General features: G+C 47.3%; 1 protein-coding gene across 5 annotated transcripts in view; it reads right to left on the reverse strand.

Annotated features, from left to right (window-relative positions):
• LOC119848431 (tyrosine-protein kinase ZAP-70) overlaps positions 1–8,386 on the reverse strand; it is a 43,617-nt gene extending 35,231 nt beyond the window's left edge. For 2 of the 5 annotated variants that reach the window (XM_038384238.2, XM_043502764.1), the window contains exon 1: positions 8,180–8,341. The gene's annotated coding sequence lies outside the window, so the exon portion shown is untranslated. Of the gene's footprint in view, positions 1–8,179 lie in introns of all 5 variants that reach the window. The other 3 variants (XM_043502765.1, XM_043502766.1, XM_043502767.1) reach the window with 3 other exon arrangements.
• Between the last annotated feature and the right edge of the window lie 7,815 nt (positions 8,387–16,201).

A 16,201-nucleotide genomic window follows, 5' to 3' on the forward strand; every position in this document is an offset into this window, starting at 1 on the left:
ATACACTAAAATGTAAGTACAATATTTATATTCCAGCTGATTTATTTTATAAGTGTGGTAAATGAGAGAGTTGGCAATTTCTCAGTACTAGTGTACTGAGACACTTGTGTATTTTTGTGTCTGATTGTGTAAGCAAGTCGTTTTTAAGTGAGGTGAGACGTGGAGGTCCGCAAGACAAATCAGACTCCTGAAAGGGGTACAGGGGTCTGGAAAGGTGGAGAGCTACTGCTCTAGACCAGGGTTGGCCAACCTGAGCCTGAGAAGGAGCCAGAATTTACCAATGGACAGTGCCAAAGAGCCACAGCAACACATCAGCAGCCCTCCATCAGCTCCCACTGCTCCCAGTGCCTCCCACCAACTGACAGCCCGCCAATCAGTGCTTCCCCCTCCTTCCCCGCACCTCCTGATCAGCTGTTTCGGGGCGTGCAGGAAGCTCTGAGGCGGAGGAGCGAGGGCATGGCAGCACAGGGGAGGGCATGGGAAAGGGTGGAGTGGGCGCAGAGCCAGGCATTGAGCAGTGAGCACCCCCTGGCACATTGGAAAGTTGGTGCCTGTAGCTCCAGCCCTGGAGTCGGTGCCTAGACAAGGAGCCGCATGTGGCTCCGGAGCCCCAGGTTGGCCACCCCTGCTCTAGATCAGGGGTCTCAAACACATGGTGCACGGGATTATTTCCTGCAGGCTGCCAAGCTCCCCTCCCGCCCTTCCCGCAGCATGCCCTGTCCCCACTCCTCTGCCTACCTCCAGGCGCTTCCTGCCGCCAAACAGCTGTTTGGCAGCTCTCAGCGCTTTCCAGGGAGGAGGCGGAGAAGAGGCGGGGATTTGGGGAAAGGGTGGGAATAGGGGAAGGAAAGGGAAGAGGTGGGGCTTCATGGAAGGCGTGGAGTGGGGGATGGACCGGGGGCCAATGTACTAGTCCTCATGTGGGCCCCCCTGGTGATTTGAGTTTGAGATCCCTGCTCTAGATGGTCTAGGTGCCACTTGAGGGGGACAAAGCACCACATCCAGCAGGCATGGGGTTACACAAGCCTCCCATTTTAGAAGCTCAGTGTGTTGCTGGCATCTATCTCTGTTACCAGCTCCATAGGCACTGGAACTCAGGGTGCTCCTGCACCCCTTGGCTTCAAGTGGTTTCCATCATATACAGGGTTTACAGTTTGGTTCAATGGCTTTCAGCACCCCCACTGTACAAATTGTTCCAGCCCCGCTGCACTCCAGCTGCTATGCACTGCCCCAGCAGTTATAAATCCATTTTAGCTGGTCAATTCCCCAGCCTGATGGCTCCTTTGTGGCAGCAGAGCACTGTAAAGCAGCCAGCACGTACTGCTGAACGTGACCCTGATTAGTTATAAACCCAAAGAACTCTTCTGCACCTGGTCTGGTGCTTGAACGATAGGCTTCCCCTAGAGAAATATACATTTAGGCATTTACAGGAAGATTTTCCATGGACCTAAGGGTATGTCTATGCTACAAAAAAATCTTGCAGCAGGGAGTCTCAGAGCCCAGGTCAATGACTCGGGCTTGCACTACAGGGTTAAAAATAGTGGCGTAGACCAGGGGTGGCCAATCTGTGGGTCCGGAGCCACATGCGGCTCCTCAGAAGTTAATATGCGGCTCCTTGTCTAGGCACCTACTCCGGGACTGGAGCTACAGGCGCCAACTTTCCAATGTACTGGGGGGTGCTCCCTGCTCAACCCCTGGCTCTGCCATAGGCCCTGGCCCCGCTCCCTCCTCTGACCCTACTGTGGCCTTGCTCTTCCCTTTTCGAACCTCCTGCACACCATGAAACAGAAGATCAGGAGGTGCGGGGAGGGAGGGGGAGGTGCTGATTGGCGGGGCTGTCAGTACGTGGGAAGCACTTGGAGCGGAAGGGGTGCTGATGGGGGGCTGCTAATGTGTTACTGTGGCTCTTTGGCAATGTACATTGGTAAATTCTAGTCTCCTTCTCGGGGTGGCCAATCTGACCCTGGTGTAGACATTCCCAATTTGGACTGGAGCCTGGTCTGTGAAATCTAGGCTCTAAGACTCTCTGTTGTGTTTTTGTTGCATTGTAGACACACCGTAAGCAAATTAGGCACCTGAATCCCACTGAAAGGCAATGGGCCCCTAATTCCCTTCAGCACATTTGAAATCCCAGCCAGTTGTGAGTAGAACTGGATGAAAAATGGTTTTCCTGCCCTGTGAAAATTTTCAATATATCAAAAAACTTTCCCAACCTGAATTGGGACAAAAAGGCCAAGTTTCAAAAAATGTCAGCGGACAAAAATCGTGGGGAGGGGGAACGTTCAGGTTAATTAAACGTTTCATTTCAGATTGAGAGAGACACGGTGGGTGAGGTAATGTCTCACCAACAGAAGTTGGTCCAATAAATGGTATTGCCTCACGTACCTTGTCTGTCTAATAACCTGGGACCAACATAGCTACAACTACACCTAAGAACATAAGAACAGCCATACAGGGTCAGCCAAAGGTCCACCTCGCCCAGTGTCCTGTCTTCCGACAGTGGCCAATGCCAGGTGCCCCAGAGGGAATGAACAGAACAGGGAATCATCAAGTGATCCATCCCCTCTCGCCCATTCCCAGCTTCTGGCAAACAGAAGTCATTTCAATTTTGACCGTTTTTATTTTTTAAATTTAGTTTAGCTTTTAATTTTGAAAGGATTTTAAACTGGAACTCTGGAAATTTTTGTTTATAAATGTTGAAACGTTCTGTTTTGACCATTTGGAAACTTTTTGACTTTTTTTCTAGCTGAAAAATTAGTTGAAACTGGCCCTTTTCCGCAAAAGGTTTCCAATTAAACTCATTGGTGTTTGTCGACCAAAAAACCACCTTTTGAGAAAAGCCCAGCCAAGTCTATCTGGGAGTGCTCAGCAACCTTGAAAATCAGGCCAATGATTTAGGTGCCCTATGTGAATGGAAGGACAGGATGTTCACAAAGCTTATGGGAGTTAGGCACCCAATCCTACTGAAATTGAATAGGAGCTGGTTCCTTCGGATCTTTTGAAAAATCCTACGCTAGTTGCCTAACATTCATGGGCTGGGTTTGCAAACAGTGATGCCAGCTTAAGAACAATTAAAGGCAGCAGCGAATGTAGGACCTGACTTTCATTTACACCAAGGGGCCTTAATATAAATAAGAATCACACTTCCTGTGCTCAGTCTGCTTTGAAATACTGAGGCTGGTTGTGAGTTACAGAGCAGTGGGGGATGGGTAGTGCACAGAGGAAAGACCTAAAAGCTTCCATTTTTTTGGTTACGGTTATAATCGTATAACCGTATATGAAATGAAATAGCAAGCCGGCCCAGAACTAATGATCATCTGGGACTAACAGCAAAAACTGATCAGTTGAGCCGACCGGTGTGTCTCCTTGAAAAGCCTTAAGTCATATGCTTAATTTATAGTTGATGCACAACTTAATTGGCAGCTATTACAAGTAGTGCAAGATTTGACTAATATTCACATCCGTAGCGAGTGATCGTCAAATGCCTGCTGGATGTGATGCAGACTGGGACCCTGGTCAGCATATCCACAGTTGATTGGGAGGGCTGATTTGCCACATCCATATCGTTGCCCTGTGAGTCTGGAGGAGAGCATGCCACTAACGCAGTTTTCTAAGCAGAAGGTTTTTTTTCCCTTTCTTGTTAATCTCCAAAGATGTGTGTAAAACTCCCATTAATGCACATGCTTAAAAGACACGTTCATGGGCTTTCCCCTTTTCAGAGGGTAGCATTAAGATACCAGGGGATAAAGGTTCAAACTTCGTCAGCTCTGCTACACTGGCAAAATGTCATAGGCGCTGACATGCAAACATCCGTTTGCATGAGACCAGCATGCATTTTGTGCAAAGCCGGTGACTCCATGAAAATGGATGTTGGTGTATGCTAGTTGCTATTTCTTGTGTGAAAGGGTCCATTTTGAGTGTGCAAATGCACGAGTGATTTTTTTTGCAGGCAAGGCCCATCGGTCGTGGAAGTGGCTTGGATGCTGAATTTTGAAATATTGAGTCCTTAACATCTGCTGCATGGCAAAGGCTGAGCAACAACCGTTTCTAGCTCTGATTCACGGAAACAATTAAGCACGTGCTTGCACCCCAGGAAGCCAATCTTGCGTGCTGCCTTGAATGGGGATGCTTTCCTGTCCACGTTGATCATCGCTGAGTCCCAGACACAGCTGCTTGTGGACTAAATTCCCATTGCCAATCTGCCCTGCAGTCCTTTTGCTGCATGTTCTGCACATACCAAGGGTATACACACAGAGCTGGGGGTGTGATTTGCAGCTCGAGGAGACCTGCTGGTGCTAACTCTCGTTGAACCAATGGGTAGCCACAGCTTCGCAAGCAGTGGGAGAGGCTAGCCATGCTGAGTATGTACCTATGGTCTAGGATGGGGTATCCCAGAGGAATCTCAGATTCCCCCATAGATCCCACTTCCTGTGCGGCAAACCACACCCTAGCAGGGAAGATCCCTCTGTGCCCAGACAGCCGACAATGCCACAGCAGCCTTACCCAGTGGATCTCGGGGCTATTTTGAAATAGTAAAATGCTTTGTTATATTTAATGGTCTGAGACAAATAACTAGCCTGTCTGAATTGTCGTACTGCCCAGAAATGACAGCCAATTACGATCCCATTCCACCCCAGCAGCTAACTGGGGGAAACACATTAAAAACGGCAGGGATCTTCGAGGACCTAACTTTGAGGCTGCTTCTGTTCCATCTCGTTGGCCCGTGCACAGATTGAGGAGGTGGGCTGCGATTGTTAGACCTCAAAGCTTCTTCCCCCTGGGCTGGGTCAGTACTGGACTGGGAGACTTTTAAGGGACATTGGGCTCATCATGAACTGGCATTTCCAGTTCACTAGGAGCCACTGTTCCCTTTGGATCAACAGCGAAGCCATGCTCCTCTGGGACGGTAGGGATGCTAGGGGTGCAGATTTTCAGAAAAGGCTCATGACCCGGGCCATCCTGTGTGGTCATCAAAGATCCACGGTGCTTCCTGCATAAACAGGGGTGTTTAACCACCGTGTATGTGGCAAAATATCAGCTTGGATAAGAACTTTTTTTTTTCTGCCTCATTCACTTGCTGACTTTTGTTCTCTGTTAAGAATGGTTGCTGTTTCACCCCAAAGAGGGCTGCATTTCATTGGTAGATGAAGCAATCCCAGTGCCAGTGTGTGAGATAAAAGGCATTGAAAGATCAATCTCACTAGACAATGCAGATTTATCTTAGGGACTTAGCTGGCCTCCAAAACTGCACTATCCAAGCATCTCACAATCTTTAATATGTTTATTTTCACAGCACCCCTCTGAGGTAAAGCAGAGCTGTTCTCCACATTTTTTCAGAGGAGAACCAAGACACAGAGACCACATGTCTTATATAAGGTCACACAGGAAGTTTGGGGTACAGCAGGGAATTGGACCCTGGTCTCCCAAGAACTAGGCTGATGCTCTAACCACTGGTCCATCCTTCTTCTTTAGGACCTGTCCTTTCCAGGAGAGCATCTTGCTTTCCTTCTTTTCTCCCGCTGCAGTTAATAAGTGACATGAACCTTGTTCTCCCCTCCCCTGCCCCCCTACCAGCTGCTTGTATCTACAGTAGAACCTCAGAGTTACAAACTGACCGGTCAACCACACCCCTCATTTGGAACCGGAAGTGCACCCTCAGGCAGCAGCAGACAGCAAAAAAAAAAAAAGCCAGTACAGTGCTGTGTAAATGTAAACTACTGAAAAAACCAAGGGAAAGCAGCATTTTAATTCTGCATGGTAGTTTCAAAGCTGAATTAAGCTAGTGTTCAGTTGTAAATGTTTGTAAACTAATAGGGGGGAGGGATAGCTCAGTGGTTTGAGCGTTGGTCTGCTAAACCCAGGGTTGTGAGTTGAATCTTTGACAGGGCCATTTAGGGATCTGGGGTAAAAATTGGGGATTGATCCTGCTTTGAGCAGGGGGTTGGAATAGATGACCTCCTGAGGTCCCTTCCAACCCTGATATTCTATGAAAGAACAACCATAAGTTTTTGTTCAGTTACAAACAATTCAGAGTTCTGAACAGCCTCCATTCCCGACGTGTTCATAACTCTGAGATCTCTATTGTACTTTTTTGTAGTCTAATACTTCAACCGTAATCTCTTTGGGTCAGGGCCCAATGTTTCCTTCTAGGGATGTATGGTGCCTAGCAAATGGGGCCTCGGTCAGGGCCTAGGAATGGTAGTGCAATATAAATGAAATCATTGATGATAATTAGCCGGGATTAACTAAATTTAAAAATACAGATTAACCACTGCAAGGCAGAGAGAACAATCCCAAACAGCCAAATAGAATAGCATGCAGCAGAAGTCATAATGCTGACTGTGTGTGTCACAGTTTGTCTAATGCTTCATTATGGTAGCTGGGATTAACAACGGTTCATAGTAAAGCAGGTGCTCTATAGCATATGTAGTATTTCAAGTTATATCATATTGATGCCATGCATTCTGTCTAGAAAACCACACCTCAGTGGCCCTGAGACTGGTGTCCTGCAACACGCTTAAATAGGTCTTCACCTAGAAGGATAGCAGCCAATACAAGATTCCTTCCCACACACACCCCCACCCCTCCAGTAAAATGGTTCAACTCTGACCTACAAGGCCATCATTCAGGGTGAAAAATGATTCAGTCTCAATGGCCTGGCCAGTCCCTGACCTCTTTGCTTTCTGTGCTGCTGGCCCCATGTGGCCAAGGTTTGTGTTAGCCAAGACCCATCCTTGCTAAAATATTTATTGCCATTCTTGAGCCAAGTCAATCTTCCCAAGCCTTTGCCACTTCGGTGCTGCCTGCCGTACCCAGTACCCAGTGCAAAATGTGACATGGCCCTTAACCCGTGTCCCCCACACGTCACGTTTACAGGCTAATTTCCCAGTGGAACATCTGCTCGTAACGGGGTCCCAGCCCCATTCTACAGCTGCACAGAAGCTGCAGCAGAGATAGGTAACCAAGGGTTAACATTCTCCCCAGAATACCAGGCTTTGGCCAATTAAAGGACAAACGTGACCAGGGTATTGATTAAAAGACAGGTGCCCAAGGATAGCAGTGACCTTGTTATGCTGCATCTCCTAACTATGGTCTTGGTGGAAAATAACCTTTATAAAATCCACTTTACAATTTACACTTAATGCAATTGTGGCTTCATGCCTATTTGTTCATGAAAGTGTGTACTCCTCAATTGTGGTGCCAAAGCATTTTACAGGAATATCAGCATGGCATACAGGAAGCTGTGCCACTCCCCAACGCCAGTGGAGAAAGGATAATGAATGGAAAAAATACAGAAATCAGACAGGGTTGACACAAACCCGCTGAGATCATCTAATCCCATCCCCCTGCCAAGATAGGCACCTTCCCTGTGATCTTTTCTCCAGTTCTTTGTCCTGATCTACTTATAACTGACCCACGTTGATGGGGTTTCCACTGCTTCCCTTGGGAGCTTATTCCACAGTCTAACAAATCTGACCATTAAGAAAGGTTTCCGGAAGCTTAACCTCAAATTTCCTTTGTTCCATTTTGTTCCATAACCAAGCTCGAATTGATGGGATTTTGCAATGTTGCCTGAGTTCACTAGACAAGTGCAGAGCAAGAAGAGATGCGATAACAAAGAAATTAAAGGAAATGGATGAAAAATTGCCAACAGCCTGTCTTGCAGAGTATAGTTTGTCGATATTTGTAGATGGAGAGCCTATGAAGGCCCCCTCTTTATTTAAAGGTGTTCATGAACAGGTGTCGGGGAATCTCAGCCAGACTCTCCTTCCCATATTGCTAACTGGGACCATGGGTTCTGGCTAGATCCCAATTCGATGGGAGAAAAGGCTCTGGAGGCAAGTCCTGGTATGGAAAAGTTTCAGCACCACTGACTAACAGGATGTCAGGCCATGTTAATCACTACCCCAAGCTGGCTAACTCCCCACTATTTTGAAAAGAAAACTCGGGGGCCCTGAAATACTCTAACCTCCCTCCAGTTTTGTTCTGCTGTTACGCTCCTGAAATCAACAGAGTAACGAGTAAAGAGTTTTAGGGTAAAACTGGAGCCATGCAGCGGTGAATCAGGCTCAGTGCACTTAACAGGCCCCCAGTGCTCTGAAGACGTGTAGACAGACATAAGAGAAGGGAGAGTAGCAGCAGGGTCGCAATAACTCTGGAGCCGCGCACCGCAGTTTACCTGGCTTTGCAGATGGGGCGAGGGTCTTGGCTGGATTTCTTTACATCAAAGACATAGAAAGAAAGCGAACAACATTCCTGGGTGTAAAAGCAATGTGATGGTTTCAGAAGAGAGCAAGAGGGAAACAGGCCAGGTCCCAACCCCTGTGCGGACTGACATTCACAAACCCCCGCCTATAGGTTTCTTTGAAATGTGACCTATTTCCTTGTCGCAAAGACAGGAAAGGAAAGAAGAGAGAAAAGCTCTGCAGCTCTCAAGGGGTACAGAGTTCTGAGAACAAGCCCAACATGGCTGCATAACTGTCTGTTATGGAGGAAAACAAAATCAAATGAAGAAATTGATGTGCCCTGCCTGGAGAGCAAAGTTTATCCACGGAGCAGACGCCATCTGGGAAATGAGCCCTTTGGCACAAATGCACCTCGCTAACATGCCACAGCCCCTCACTTGGAAATCACTGGGGGCTTGAGCACAGCCGAGTCTCCAGACGGAGTCTGTGTCTGGCCACTCCACTGAGACCGCCAAGAAAGGGCCATTTGCATTGCCCTACTAATGGCTTTTTGGGATGGGGACACCTGTCCACTAAGAGCTGGGCTGAGATCCACCAAAACCATTTCACGCTGAACAGCCTCAGATGGGAAGGACTCAGGGTTAGCCCTGCGCTGGCTGTAAATCCCTGTCCGAGAGGTGAAAGGATCCACATCCCATTACCCATCCAGCCATCTCTATGCTATTTGTCAGCAGGCAGACCTTGCCTCCTTCTGAGAAAAGCTCGATGTACCTTCACAGGGCAGGAGCAGTAATAACAGTAGCTCATTGCAAGCACCCAGAAGGCATGTTGGGAGGATCTCACTGAGCTCAGTACCTCTTCCTCCGTGGACACAGAACAGTGACCAAGTTAAAGTCCAGCTTAGCTTTGGCTTTGTCCATCTTCTGTGCTGCTGCGTGGAAAAGACCCATGATAAGGGTCCCAGTCCTTTGGCTCACATTGCCCCTTTCTGCAGTTTCCCTGAGCATGCTGCAGGTATTTCACATCCTGGTTCTCCCAGAGCCTCATAGGCAATGGCTTCTTGCCTTGGAAATCTTGGTTCTGTGGATGCATTTTGGCCTATCCCATTCCTCCGTGAGACGGCTTTGTTGAGCCCCCTCTGAAAAGACGTGCGGCAAAGGCCCTGTCTATACCACCGTCACAGTGTGGGGAAAAGAGCTTAGCACCTTTTGCCTCCAAAATCCCAGCCTTTGAGGGTGTAGGAGAAGCTGCATTGGCTCTATGCTGTATTTGGATTTTGGATTCGGTCCTCTTCATAGTCCTTCTGCCATGAGAGGGCAGCACAAGCATGAGAACAGCTCTGATTCAATCCACTAGAAGGCAGTGGTCACATAGTCCCTTCCGCCATACGGAAACCCGCCTGGGCCTCCCAGTGACCAGCACAGTCAAATAACTCCTGGGTTTGGTTTCTGTCTGTTTAAGAAAGGGGGCTGAGATGTTTAGTGGAGGGGTTCTGAACCTAGGAGGGTCACACCCACTCTGCCCTTCTCAGATTGGTCTGAGCTAGATCCCAGCTAGATTTGGAGGGTGATTCCAGGGAGGGGGTCCCGGTATGGAAGAGGGGAGAAGGGTACCAATATGGAAAATGTTGAGACATACCGGTCCAGTAGTTAGAGGTTTAATTCACTGATGTTTCTAAAGTGTTTTAAGGTCCTCGGACGAGTGAAAAGTGCAATAGAAGATTAAACATATGACAGACCAACTGCCCGTGAATGTTGCTCCTCCTCTCCACCACGGGGTTTTATTGCCAGGTTTCAATCTGGGATTTCTCTTCTTATGTTAAATTCTGCAGGAGCATGAGATTGTGACCACCAACCTATGTTCAAGGTTTAACACAAAACACAGGACTGCTACACTGCATACCATCCCCACTCAAAACTTCATAGCCTCAGTAGGGATAGGACCCAGATCTTCCTGGTTCAAGGCACAGTGCGCTTGAGCTAAAGGGAAGCCAGAGGTATCTCTCGGTAGTATAGGACAGTGGCTCTCAACCTTTCCAGACTATTGTACCACTTTTAGGAGTCTGATTTCTCTTGTGTACCCCCAAGTTTCACTTCATTTCAAAACTACTTGCTTACAAAATCAGACATAAAAATACAGAATTGTCACAGCTCACTATTCCTGAAAAATTGTTTATTTTTATTTTTACCATATAATTACAAAAAAATCAATTGGAATATAAATATTGTACTTAAATTTCTGTGTACAGTATACAGAGCACCGTAAACAAGTCGTTGGTGTGAAATTTTCATTTGTACTGACTTTGTTAGTGCTTTTTATGTAGCCTGTTGTAAAATAGGGAAATCTCTAGATGAGTTGATGTACCACCTGGAAGAGCTCTGCGTCTCCCCCCGGAGTTATGTGTATCTCTGACACACAGCTGGGAAATTCTGATTACTCCAGCAGAGGGCAGTGGTGTGTGCGCGCGCGCACACACACACACACTCATGTCTCTGCAATATAATGGTTGCCCCGTCTGCAAACATGTTCACAGCCCGGTTATTGACTAAGACCTAATTACACAATACATCACAACCACACCAGTCAGTCCCACAGCCCCTGCAAGAAGATGATAGATACATAAATCCATAACTTGGCAGCAGAATGCATATTTTAGCAAGAAATGTTCAGTCCTGCAAAACTTCCAACAAAATATAGCAGGGTGACACATTTTCATACATTAATCCCAGACCCATCAATATAATCCATAAATGAGTCCCATATGTTTGCACATCACCATCCTCCCTCCTGTGCTTTATAAATCACAGTGACACTGCGTGAGTCAGTCTTGCTACCTCTGGGGTGGTGTTCCCATTCTGTTGCCTTAAAACAGTTCTCTTTGCCACCATACAGAGTTGAGACGCCTTCCTTAATTCAATACGCTGCAGGCCAGAATTATGATTAAGGATACATGCGGCTGGATTTGCCGCCATGTCCAAGGGCCTCATCCAGAGCCTATCCATTGGATCTCGTGGGCTTTGGATCTGGCCTCCTGCAGATTCTTGGATTTTTAACAACCTGGTGTCCTCTCGAGTTGCCCCAGGAGACCGTCCACAGGCATCGATATCAACACTTTGGCCAGCTGAGGAAGACAAGATGATATCCATGAATCAGGGCCTCATGAGAAAAACTAATGCACAAAAAACCCCAGGGGAACCAGGTCATCTGGATTCAAAATCAACAGGCTGATGAGGTGAGATTATTGTGAGATCAGAATCAGGCTTTGGTCGGGTTATCCCAAAGGTTGGTGTGGTAATGGGTGTTGTTAAAGGGTCCAGTGTTGCTGAAATCCTTTCCTGGGAACTGATCAAAGGATGCAGAGGAAGGAAGCCAGTTTTGTATAACAGGAAAAATGGAGGTAATTGCAGTTGAGAGAGAAGTCAACCAGCAAACTGAGTTTAAATGTGTGCAAGGGACTACAGCCATCTCTGTGTGTTACAACATGCAGGGTGCTGCACAGAACAGTGTCCGGAGTGTTATTAAACATACCAACCTTATTGTCAACCTGAGCCATTCATTGCCTGTTTTTTTTAGCCTCAGCCAAGGGCCCTTTCTCTCCATTGTATTCACCTACACGTTTGTCCTTTGTTCAAAGCCCCCATTAGGCTGGGGCAATAAGCCATGTCCCCTTCCAGCCACGCTGTCAAAGCCATCAACCATTCGATAACACTTCCAGGCTGGTCCTTTGTTTTTAAATGGGATCTATTTCTCCCTATTGGTGCTGTTAGCTTGCTTCCTTCTTGTATTTCTCTCAGCTCAGCCTATGAAAATCAAGGAAGTCAGTTTCACGGGGGTTTTTTTTGTAGTCAGTTTCACTTGCAAGGGCTCAGCCCTGCAGTGTTTGTGTGGCAAAAGGTGCAGAGAGCGTGAATTACTCGCTGCTGCTGTTTATTACGATAGCACCTAAAGGTCCTAAACAGAATCTCATGCGCTAGGTGCTGTACAAACATAAAAAATCCATGACCTGAGGAGCTGACCATTTAGATGGCACATGAAAGATGGGGGGAAAGTACAATCAGGTGATCGGGATGTTCGCTGGCACATGTTAGGTCCAGGGCTTTTTGGCTGAGGGGATAGCTGGGTAGAAGGGGATAACTGAAGGTAGTAGAGACCATCATGATCTCAGCACAGAAAGACCTGGTTCCTGTTTTTATTTTGCTGTGGTACAAAACGATCACAACACAGCACCAGGCCCCTGCATCACACCCTTCTTTGTGTTGTCTTGTCAGGACGCCACATTCCAACAAAAGGACACAATGTCATGACACTGTGCCGCAAGGCCTAAAATACTATCAGGGGCTCTTTAATTATCCTCTGAGCCAGAGCTGTGGGGTAGCCCCCTGAAAACTCAGGAGCACCCCACAGATCTGGGGGAATCTGACAACAGTATCCAGTGGCGATGACTGCCATGTGCATCAGGCTGTATGTGATCCCATTTACCACCTTTCTAGAGGGACGTGATCGGACTCCGTACGGCAGCTCTGCGGGATCTCCGCGTTTAAATTCTGGTGACAACTAAGTGATCTGGACCTTAGAGCAAAAGTTTCTGTTCAGGCCAAATGCAATGTCACGTGGGGAAAAGATGAGAGGCATAGAGTGCATTTGAAATCTGACGGTAATCTGAATCTTTATAAAAACAACGAGGAGTCCTTGTGGCAGAATCCTTATGTGACTATTGCCAGTCATGGCCACATGAGGGCACAGTGTAACTGAGCATCTGAGCATGTGCTGTTCCTAATGGAACCGCTTTTCAGGCCCTTGCTGATTCTCCAGCTCCAAACGGTGACGGTCCAAACTAGTGAGATTGCAGCAAAGCCAGTGGGGTGGGATTCTGAGCGTCTCCTGGAAACAGGACAGAAATTCTTCATTCTGAGAGTGAGAGAGGCTCCAGAAACAACTGTGTGCGTAGTTAGTCGAATGGCGGGGTTTGCATGCTGGTCCTCCCCAAAATCTTCATTTCATCTCTGCTGCCCTCCACTGGAGAGAATCTGAAGTACAACTGTGTGTCTGCCACCATGCACTGTTAACAGCTTGATGGAGGTTCTCCGTTTGCGCTAGCAACAGAAGGAGCTGGGTCTGAATTCTATCCCTGCTGTTGCGGATTTCCAAGGGGTCACAAGATGCAGGATAGTCCCAACCAGGAAGCTCCCGGATGGCTCCAGCATAAGTCACCTTAGGCTTGGCCAGTTCTTAGGTTTGGAGGCACTATTACCAGGGGCGAGAGAGCCAGCCAGGAAACCCGCTCCTCTCTCGGACTGCGAGTGACAGCCAGTGGCCTGCAAGGAGAGGGAGACTGCATGGGCAGAAGATAGTCCCCCAGAATGGCTCTGTGCTCAGATGCAGGGCTAGGAGGCTTTGAGCATAAGGCGGACGAGCCCACGGTACTTCAACCCTGCCCCCTTGTATGTTACGGTATGGTCTCTAGTGGCATCTCTGCAGATCCATTGAGAAGCCACAAAATCCAACCTCCAATACAAGGAGAATCTTTTTTCCCACAAGGGAAAAAAACAAGTATCGGGGTGGTGGGGGGAAGAGAGAATGCAGGGCAGCAAATTCCTGGGCAGGAAAGATGTATCTTTGAAACCTCCTTTCCTTGTAATCACCCATGAAGTGTGCTTGATGACGAGCTTTAGCAGAGAGAAGTCATTTGAAAGTCCTTTGCCTGGCTTCAGGCCATGTTCAATGCAATTAGTGAGTTTTCCCCTGGCCAGAAGCAGTTCCATTCAACAATTAAGCCCCCAAATAGTTTGTTTAGCTGCTCTTTTATGCATGTACTTTGGGGCTCATACAATGGCCAAAGCAACATGAACTGTATGGAGAGGAAGGAAGGAAGCCACTCTTCCCACCCTCCATGGGAGCTGGCCAAGAATCCAACCCAACAATTACCTTCTCTTTGAATTGCTTTTATTCAATAAATGGCCAATTCCTTTGGATTTCTAATGTCCGTAAATGAAAAGGCGTTTTCTTGCCTGACGTTTTCTGTGCTCCAGTGTCACGTCGTGCAGAGATGCCAGCAGCTCTGGCCTCTGCTATCTATGCTTCCAAAGTATCCATGTATGTGTGACCCACCTGCTGGCCCCCACCCCCCAGAACGTCAGCCTCTTGCTGGGGCTTTCAGAATGAAATTGTGACTGTTATATACAGACATCAGGGTCATAGAATATCAGGGTTGGAAGGAACCTCAGGAGGTCATCTAGTCTAACCCCCTGCTCAAAGCAGGACCAATCCCCAGTTTTTGCCCCAGATTCCTAAATGACCCTGTCAAGGATTGAACTCACAACGCTGGGTTTAGCAGGCCAATGCTCCAACCACTGAACTATCCCTCCCCCCTTGGCTGGGGTCCTTGGTTGAAGGGTGCATCGGCAGCATTGGGAATAGAACCAGCCAAGCCACTGCCACTTGAGTTAAAGGGTGTCTTCCAGCCCCCAGAGTAGGGCTTTTATCTTAACCTTTCCAGAGGACGGTATCCTTTTCAGGAGTCTGATTTGTCTTGCAAACCCCAAGTTTCACCTGGTTTAAAAACAACTTGCTTACAAAATCGGACAAAATACAAAAGTGTCTCAGCGCACTACTTCTGAGAAATTGCTTTCTTTCTCATTATTACCATATCATTATAAAATAAATCAACTGGAATATAAATGCTGCACTTTCATTTCAGTGTATAGTATACAGAGTAGTATAAACAAGTCATTGTCTGCATGAAATTTTAGTTTGTACTGACTTCGCTAGTGCTTTTTATGTAGCCTGTTGTAAAACTGGGCAAATACCTAGATAAGTTGATGTACCCACTGGAAGACCTCTGTGTACTTCCAAGGGGTACGTGTACGTCTGGTTGAGAACCACTAATCTATAGGCTATTTTGGCCTGTGTGCACACTAAGTCACTGCACCTGATGGCTCTTTTCTCCAAGATGCCAACCTCTCCAAGTACACGGTTTGAGCTAGAAGTGTGGTGGGCTGCAGGATTTTGGGAGGCATGCAGGGTAACAGGCTGCAGTGCTACATTCCCCAGTTCACCCTCTCTGTCTGCTCCTGATGGTCCCCAGCAGTCACGAAACCCTGCAGCCTGTGTTTCCAGACTGATAGGGGTAGGCCATGTGGCCAGAGTGACCCCCTCCGTGGTCTCCCTGAGGGAATAGGGAAGCAGAAGGCTATTCAGAGCTAACCTTCCCAGGCTAGCAAGTGATTTAAGTAGCACTGTCACGCGCAGCAGAGCAGACATTTGTGCTGGGTCAGCTGGGCTCTGAACTTTTCCAGCAAGCTGGTGGGGGACATGAACTGTGGACAAGGCTGTACTGAAAGGTTGGCAATCCCCCGAATGATGAAATGGCCCTTGTCATCAAACTCAGTGTTTTATTATTGAACTCCAATGCCTAGTAATGTGGAGAAAGGATGTTTTTGTTAAAGAACCGACCCCTCTCCCAACCCTTTTCGTAAATGTGTGAGAGCTCATGATACGATGCCTCAGAATGGTCCAGGGCCGACCAGATTTGATGATCCTGATATTTCTATGGTTAAATCTTCAGTGGAAAAGAAATGCAGGCGTTTGGGAGGGGAGGACCTTTTCTTTATTCATGGTGAAAAAGGAAAGCAGCCCAATTTCTAAAACATCTATTGCACATCACCTTCAGATCCATTCCTCTAGTTCAGGGGCTCTCCACCTTTCCAGACAACTGTCCCCCTTTCAGGAGTCTGATTTGTCTTGTGTACCCCCAAGTTTCACCTCACTTAAAAACTACTTGCGTACAAAAATCGGATATAAACATACAAAAGTGTCACAGCACATTGCTACTGAAAAATGGCTGACTTTCTCATGTTTGCCATAGAATTATAAAATAAATCAATTGGAATATAAATGTTGTACTTACATTTCAGTGGATAGTATATAGAGCAGTATAAACAAGTCATTGTATGACATTTTAGTTTGTATGGACTTCGCTAGTGCTTTTTACGTAGCCTGTTGTAAAACTAGGCAAA

Source organism: Dermochelys coriacea, chromosome 25 (genome assembly GCF_009764565.3).
Source record: "Dermochelys coriacea isolate rDerCor1 chromosome 25, rDerCor1.pri.v4, whole genome shotgun sequence".
Classification (NCBI taxonomy): Eukaryota; Metazoa; Chordata; order Testudines; family Dermochelyidae; genus Dermochelys; species Dermochelys coriacea.